This window comes from Balaenoptera borealis, assembly GCF_965194805.1.
Source record: "Balaenoptera borealis genome assembly, chromosome: 1".
In the NCBI taxonomy this organism is placed as follows: domain Eukaryota; kingdom Metazoa; phylum Chordata; class Mammalia; order Artiodactyla; family Balaenopteridae; genus Balaenoptera; species Balaenoptera borealis.
The window spans coordinates 166,615,324-166,624,019 of NC_138860.1; the positions used below are offsets into that span (position 1 = coordinate 166,615,324).

Below are 8,696 nucleotides of genomic sequence, written 5' to 3' on the forward strand. Positions count from 1 at the left end.
CTCCATAGTGGCTGTATCAATTTACATTCCCACCAACAGTGCAAGAGGGTTCCCTTTTCTCCACACCCTCTCTAGGATTTGTTGTTTGTAGATTTTGTGATGATGGTCATTCTGACAGGTATGTGGTGATACCTCATTGTAGTTTTAATTTGAATTTCTCTAATGGTTAGTGATGTTGAGCATCTTTTCCTGTGAGCAAAAGTTTTAAGTTTCATTAGGTCCCATTTGCTTGTTTGTTTGTTTGTCTTTATTTTTCCCCATTACTTTTTTTTTTTTTTTGCATGGAAGAATAGTTTTTATTGTTTATTTATTTATTTATTTATTTTACTTCTTTATTGGAATATAATTGCTTTACAATGGTGTGTTAGTTTCTGCTTTATAACAAAGTGAATCAGCTATACATATACATATATCCCCATATCTCCTCCTTCTTGCATCTCCCTCCCATCCTCCCTATCCGACCCCACTAGGTGGTCACAAAGCACCAAGCTGATCTCCCTGTGCTATGCAGCTGCTTCCCACTAGCTATCTAGTTTACATTTGGTTGCGTATATATGTCCATGCCACTCTCTCACTTTGTCTCAGCTTACCCTTCACCTTCCCCGCATCCTCAAGTCCGTTCTCTACGTCTGCATCTTTATTCCTGTCCTTCCCCTAGGTTTTTAGAACCATTTCTTTTTCTTTTTTTTTTTTTTTACATTCCATATATATGTGTTAGCATACGTTATTTGTTTTTCTCTTTCTGACTTACTTCACTCTGTATGACACACTCTAGGTCCATCCACCTCACTACAAATAACTCAGTTTTGTTTCTTTTTATGGCTGAGTAATATTCCATTGTACATATGTGCCACATCTTCTTTATCCATTCATCTGTCGATGGACACTTAGATTGCTTCCATGTCCTGGCTATTGTAAATAGAGCTGCAATGAACATTGTGGTACATGAATTTTTTTGAATTATGGTTTTCTCAGGGTGTATGCCCAGTAGTGGGATTGCTGGGTCATATGGTAGTTCTATTTTTAGTTTTGAAAGGAACCTCCATACTGTTCTCCATAGTGGCTGTCTCAACTTACATTCCCACCAACAGTGCAAGAGGGTTCCCTTTTCTCCACACCCTCTCCAGCATTTATTGTTTGTAGATTTTTTGATGATGGCCACTGACTGGTGTGAGGTGATACCTCATTGTAGTTTTGATTTGCATTTCTCTAATGATTGGTGATGTTGAGCATCCTTTCATGTATTTGTTGGCAATCTGTATATCTTCTTTGGAGAAATGTCTATTTAGGTCTTCTGCCCATTTTTAAATTGGGTTGTTTTTTTTTTTATATTGAGCTGCATGAGCTGCTTCTAAATTTTAGAGATTAATCCTTTGTCAGTTGCTTCGTTTGGAAATATTTTCTTCTATTCTGATGGTTGTCTTTTCATCTTGTTTATGGTTTCCTTTGCTATGCAAAAGCTTTTAAGTTTCATTAGGTCCCATTTGTTTATTTTTGTTTTTATTTCCATTTCTCTAGAAGGTGGGTCAAAAAGGATCTTGCTGTGATTTATGTCATAGAGTGTTCTGTCTATGTTTTCCTCTAAGAGTTTGATAGTGTCTGGCCTTACATTTAGGTCTTTAATCCATGTTAAGTTTATTTTTGTGTATGGTGTTAGGGAGTGTTCTAATTTCATTCATTTATATGTAGCTGTCCAGTTTTCCCAGCACCACTTATTGAAGAGGCTGTCTTTTCTCCATTGTATACTCTTGCCTCCTTTATCAAAGATAAGGTGACCATATGTGCATGGGTTTATCTCTGGGCTTTCTATCCTGTTCCATTGATCCAGATTTCTGTTTTTGTGCCAGTACCATACTGTCTTGATTTCTGTAGCTTTGCAGTATAGTCTGAAGTCAGGGAGCCTGATTCCTCCAACTGTTTTTCTTTCTCAAGATTGCTTTGGCTATTCGGGGTCTTTTGTGTTTCTATACAAATTGTGAAATTTTTTGTTCTAGTTCTGTGAAAAATGCCAGTGGTAGTTTGATAGGGATTGCATTGAATCTGTATAGTCATTTTCACAATGTTTATTTTTCCAATCCAACAACATGGTATATCTCTCTGTCGTTTGTATCATCTTCCCTGGTGACCGAGCTGGTGGCCGAGGATGGGAGCTGGGTGTACATGGTGGGCATGGCACACTTCAGCGACGACAGCAAGGAGGACATGGTGAAGACCATCTGGGAGGTGCAGCCTGACGTGGTTGTGGTGGAGTTGTAGCAGTACCATGTGTCCATGCTGAAGATGAACGAGTGTACACTGCTGCATGAGGCCAAGGAGATCAGCCTGGAGAAGCTGCAGTAGGCCATCAGGCAGAACGGGGTCATGTCAGGACTCATGCAGATGCTGCTGCTGAAGGTGTCCACCCACATCACTGAGAAGCTGGGCATGGCCCCTGGAGGTGAGTTCAGGGAGGCTTTCAAGGAGGCCAGCTAGGTGCTTTTCTGCAAGTTCCACCTGGGTGACCAGCCTATCCCTGCCACCTTCAAGAGGGCCATCGCCACCCTCTCTTTCTGGCAGAAGATCAAGCTGGCCTGGGGCCTATGTTTCCTGTCAGACCCTATCAGCAAGGATGATGTGGAGTGGTGCAAGCAGGACCTGCTGGAGCAGATGATGGCTGAGATGATTGGCGAGTTCCCCGACTTGCACTGCACCATTGCGTCTGAGCGGGACATCTACCTGACCTACATGCTGAGGCAGGTGGCCTGGTGCCTGGAGTTGCTGCGTGCCTCTGATGCCGAGCACAGAAAGTGCGTCCCCTCCGTGGTGGTGGGCATTGTGGGCCTGGGCCACATCCCTGGCATTGAGAAGAACTGGACCACTGACCTCAACATCCAGGAGATAATGATTGTCCCCCTGCTGTCCGTCTCTGGCAGAGTGTCCTGGCTGGCCATGAAGGCCACCTTCTTGGACCTCCTGGGCTACAGCCTGTACTGGTTGGGGCGCCATGCCAGCAGCCTGGTCTTGTCACTGCCTGCCACCCAGTACTGCCTGCAGAGGGCCCCCGAGGCCTGGCCACACAAGTAGGAAGGACAGAGGGAGCCACCACGTCCATCCAGGGGGCTGCCCGTGGCTGCTCCTGTGACATAGCCAAGGGGCACAGGGGCTGGCCCCCTGAGGAGCTCCTGGTTGCCACCCCCCATGGGGGTCCAGCTTAGCCTCGCCTGCCCTCTCCCAACCCACCCAAATAAAGAATTATTTCACTGTCAATAAAATAAAATAAAATAAAATAAAATAAATAAAATAAAATAAAATAAAATAAAATAAAATAAAATAAAATAAAACTACCCTTCATCAGTGTCTTATAGTTTTCTGCATACAGGTCTTTTGTCTCCTTAGGTAGGTTTATTCCTAGGTATTTTATGCTTTTTGTTGCAATGGTAAATGGGAGTGTTTCCTTAACTTCTCTTTCAGATTTTTCATCATTAGTGTATAGGAATGCTAGAGATTTCTGTGCATTAATTTTGTACCCTGCTACTTTACCAAATTCATTGATTGGCTCTCGTAGTTTTCTAGTAACATCTTTAGGGTTCTGTATGTATAGTATCATGTCATCTGCAAACAGTGACAGTTTTACTTCTTCTTTTCTAATTTGTATCCCTTTTATTTCTTTTTCTTCTCTGACTGCTGTGGCTAGGACTTCCAAAACTATGTTGAATAATAGTGGTGAGAGTGGGCAACCTTGTCTTGTTCCTGATCTTAGAGGAAATGCTTTCAGTTTTTCACCATTGAGAATGATGTTGGCTGTGGATTTGTCATATATGGCCTTTATTATGTTGAGGTAAGTTCCCTCTATGCCCACTTTCTGGAGGGTTTTTATCATAAATGAGTGTTGAATTTTGTCAAAAGCTTTTTCTGCATCTGTTGAGATGATCATATGGTTTTTATCCTTCAATTTGTTAATATGGTGTATCACATTGATTGATTTGCATATATTGAAGAATCCTTGCATTCCTGGGATAAACCCCACTTGATCATGGTGTATGATCCTTTTAATGTGCTGTTGGATTCTGTTTGCTAGTATTTTGTTGAGGATTTTTGCATCTATGTTCATCAGAGCTATTGACCTGTAGTTTTCTTTTTTGTAACATCTTTTTCTGGTTTTGGTATTAGGGTGATGGTGGCCTCGTAGAATGAGTTTGGGAGTGCTCCTCCCTCTGCTATATTTTGGAAGAGTTTGAGAAAGATAGGTGTTAGCTCTTCGCTAAATGTTTAATAGAATTCACCTGCGAAGTCATCTGGTCCTGGACTATTGTTTGTTGGAAGATTTTTAATCGCAGTTTCAATTTCAGTGCTTGTGATTGGTCTGTTCATATTTTCTATTTCTTCCTGGTTCAGTCTCAGAAGGTTGTGCTTTTCTAAGAATTTGTCCATTTCTTCCAGGTTGTCCATTTTATAGGCATATAGTTGCTTGTAGTAATCTCTCATGATCCTTTGTATTTCTGCAGCGTCAGTTGTTACTTCTCCTTTTTCATTTCGAATTCTGTTGATTTGAGTCTTCTCCCTTTTTTTCTTGATGAGTCTGGCTAATGGTTTATCAATTTTGTTTATTGTCTCAGAGAACTAGCTTTTATTTTATTGATCTTTGCTATTGTTTCCTTCATTTCTTTTTCATTTATTTCTCATCTGATCTTTATGATTTCTTTCCTTCTGCTAATTTTGGTTTTTTAAAAAATTCTTCTTTCTCTAATTGCTTTAGGTGAAATGTTAGGTTGTTTATTTGAGATTTTTCTTGCTTCTTGAGGTAGGATTGTATTGCTATAAACTTCCCTGTTAGAACTGCTTTTGCTGCATCCCATAGGTTTTGGGTCATTGTGTTTTCATTGTCATTTGTTTCTAGGTATTTTTTGATTTCCTCTTTGATTTCTTCCATGATCTCTTGGTTATTTAGTAGTGTATTGTTTAGCCTCCATGTGTTTGTATTTTTTACAATTTTTTTCCTGTAACTGATATCTAGTCTCATAGCATTGTGGTCGGAGAAGATACTTGATACCATTTCAATTTTCTTAAATTTACCAAGGCTTAATTTGTGACCCAAGATATGGTCTACCCTGGAGAATGTTCCATGAGCACTGGAGAAGAAAGTGTATTCTGTTGTTTTTGGATGGAATGTCCTATAAATATCAATTAAGTCCATCTTGTTTAATGTGTCATTTAAAGCTTGTGTTTCCTTATTTATTTTCAGTTTGGATGATCTGTCCATTGGTGAAAGTGGGTTGTTAAAGTCCCCTACTATGATTGTGTTACTGTTGATTTCCCCTTTTATGGCTGTTAGCATTTGCCTTATGTATAGAGGTGCTCCTATGTTGGGTGCATAAATATTTACAATTGCTATGCCTTCTTGGGTTGGTCTCTTGATCATTATGTAGTGTCCTTCTTTGTCTCTTGTAATAGTCTTTATTTTAAAGTCTATTTTGTCTGATATGAGAATTGCTACTCCAGTGTTCTTTTGATTTCCATTTGCATGGAATATCTTTTTCCATCCCCTCACTTTCAGTCTGTATGTGTCCCTAGGTCTGAAGTGGGTTTCTTGTAGACATTATACATACGGGTCTTGTTTTTGTATCCATTCAAGCAGTCTGTGTCTTTTGGTTGGAGCATTTAATCAATTCACATTTAAGGTAATTATCAATATGTATGTTCCTAGTACCATTTTCTTAATTGTTTTGAGTTTGTTTTTCTAGGTCTTTTCCTTCTTTTGTGTTTCCTGCCTAGAGAATTTCCTTTAACATATGTTGTAGAGCTGGTTTGGTGGTGCTGAATTCTCTCTCTCTTTTTTTAACAATTTATTTATTTTATTTTTGGCTGTGTTGGGTCTTTGTTGCTGTGTGCAGGCTTTCTCTAGTTGTGGCGAGTGGGGGACTACTCTCCGTGTGGTGCGCGGGCTTCTCATTGTGGTGGCTTCTCTTGTTGTGGAGCACGGGCTCTAGGTGTGTGGGCTTCAGTAGTTGCAGCACGTAGGATCAGTAGTTGTGGCACACGGGCTTACTTGCTCTGCTGCATGTGGGATCTTCCCAGTCCAGGGCTTAAACCTGTGTCCCCTGCACTGGCAGGTGGATTCTTAATCACTGCACCACCAGGGAAGGCCAGTGGTGTTGAATTCTCTTAACTTTTGCTTATCTGCATAGGTTTTAATTTCTCCATCGAATCTGAATGAGATCCTTGCTGGGTAGAGTAATCTTTGTTATAGGTTTTTCCTTTCATCACTTTAAATATGTCCTGCCACTTCCTTCTGGCTTGCCAAGTTTCTGCTGAAAGATCAGCTGTTAACCTTATTGGGATTCCCTTGTATGTTATTTGTTGCTTTTCCCTTGCTGCTTTTAATATTTTTTCTTTGTATTTAATTTTTGATAGTTTGATTAATATGTGTCTTGGCATGTTTCTCTTTGGGTTTATCCTGTATGGTACTCTCTGTGCTTCCTGGACTTGATTGACTATTTCCTTTCCCATGTCAGGGAAGTTTTTGACTATAATCTCTTCAAATATTTTCTCAGACCATTTCTTTTTCTCTTCTTCTTCTGGAACCCCTATAATTAGAATGTTGGTGTGTTTAATGTTTTCCCAGAGGTCTCTGAGATTGTCTTCAATTCTTTTTTCTTTATTCTTCTCCCTGGTAGTTATTTCCACCATTTTATCTTCCAGGTCACTTATCCATTCTCTGCCTCAGTTATTCTGCTATTGATTCCTTCTAGAGTATTTCTAATTTCAGTAAGCATGTTGTTTGTCACTGTTTGTTTGTTCTTTAGTTCTTCTGGATCCTTGTTAAATATTTCTTGTATTTTCTCCATTCCATTTCCGAGATTTTGGATCATCTTTACTATCATTACTCTGAAATCTTTTTCAGGTAGTTTGACTATTTTGTCTTCATTTATTTGGTCTTGTAGGTTTTTACCTTGCTCCTTCTTCTGTAACATATTGTTTTGTCATTTCATTTTTTTTTTTTTAATGGGTGGTGCTGTGTTCCTGTCTTACTGGTTGTTTGGCCTGAGATGTCCAGCACTGGAGTTTGCAGGCAGTTGGATGGAGCTGGGTTAGGAACTCTTGGAGGCCTCACTCCAATTAATATTCCCTGGGTTCTGAGGTTCTCTGTTAGTCCAGAGGGTTGGACTCGGAGCTCCCACCACAGGAGCTCAGGCCCGACCTCTGGCCTGGGAGCCAAGATCCTGCAAACTTTGTGGCATGGTAAAAAAAAGAAAGAAAGAAAGAAAGAAGCAGTACAATATCAAAGAATAAAAAACAAAATAAAATTAGAAAGATATAAAAATATATTAGGAAAAATAAAACTGTAATTGAAACAACTGCAATAAAGTATAATAAAACCACAACAGAAAAAAGGAAATAAATAAAGGGGGGGGGGAACAAGCCAAAAGGAGAGAGCAATAACAAAGTATAAAGAATAAAATAAAAGTAGAAAAATAAAAGATTTATTAGGAAAAATAAAAATATAAAAGAATGAGCAACAATGAATCACCAAGGTAAAACAGAACCCCAATCTAAAAGAGGAAAAAAAAAAAAAGCCTTGGCTATGGGGGCGGAGTTTAGGCGGGGGTGGAACTTAGGCTGGGGCGGGACCTAGGCAGGTGGGGAAGGTCACGTTTGAGCGTGGGGTGGGGCCTAGGCTCAGGACACATGGAGCCGGAAAAGGCCCTGGGGGATGGGGCCTAGGCGGGGCTATGTTCAAGCATGGGGCGGGGCCTCTGCTGGGGACCTGCTCAGAAGGGGAGAGGCAGCCAGTCACAAGGAAGGCCTCTGGAGTGTGGAGTTCCGGAGTTTGGAGGTAGGGCCCTGAGTGAGGGTGTGTGGGTGGGGTTTAGGCCCAGATCATTGGAGGGGGTCTCCGAGTGTAGAGGTATGGCCCTGGGTGGGGGTGTAGGGGCAGGGCTTGGGTTCTGTGCAGCAGGAGAGAGACTCTGAGGGCAGAGGATTAGGCCCAGGATCCCAACAGGCTCCCCAGTGCCTAAGTGGACAGGGAAAGCACTGGCTGCATTCCCTTCTGTTCCTTTGCACCCCTCCCCCAGGGTTTCCCCCATCGCCGCTGGACCCCTAACTGTGGGTGGGTCCTGCTGGGTATAGGAACTCCTCCCCTCCCCCAGCCACCCCTCAGGGGTGCTGTCCCGGAGGTCCAGCCTTTACTTTTGCTTCCTCTTCCCCCCCTCCCACTCCCTCAGGACCCGCCCTGCTGGAGGGGGCCTTGGTGGGCAGAGGATCAGGCCCGGGATCTCAGCAGGTTCCTGGGAGAACAAGTGGGCAGGGGAAACCTGGCCATGCTCCCTTTTGATCCTCTGCCCTCCCAGTGGTTCCCCAATTTCCCCCTTTGGGTGTGGGAAACCCTTCCCCTCCCCCAGCCACCCCTCGGGGCACCAGTCCCTTCCCGCCTACACTTCTCCTCCCCCTTCACTCCCCCCATGCCCCACGTCCTACCCAGTCACTGGGGGTTCCTCCCGTCCCCTTAGGTGTCCGTGGTCCCCCACTGGTGCCTGGTAGGTGCCCTAGTTGTGTGGAGACATGAATTCCACATCCTCCTAGTATGCCATCTTGACTCTGCCCCCACTGCTTCTTTTAATAATTGAAAATGAGCTGGAAGTAGAAAGCATTACCTCTGTAGCCATGTTTTATTGCTTAAGCTGGATAGGGTGCACAACGTTCATTGCATTATTTTT

The 8,696-nt window shown here is 42.3% G+C and overlaps 1 pseudogene across 1 annotated transcript; it reads left to right on the forward strand.

Moving 5' to 3' along the window:
- The first annotated feature begins 1,911 nt into the window (after nucleotides 1–1,911).
- LOC309610528 (traB domain-containing protein pseudogene) lies at nucleotides 1,912–8,227 on the forward strand (annotated as a pseudogene). The gene has a single exon. The product of its transcript is annotated as a traB domain-containing protein pseudogene (transcript).
- The last annotated feature ends 469 nt before the right edge of the window (nucleotides 8,228–8,696 follow it).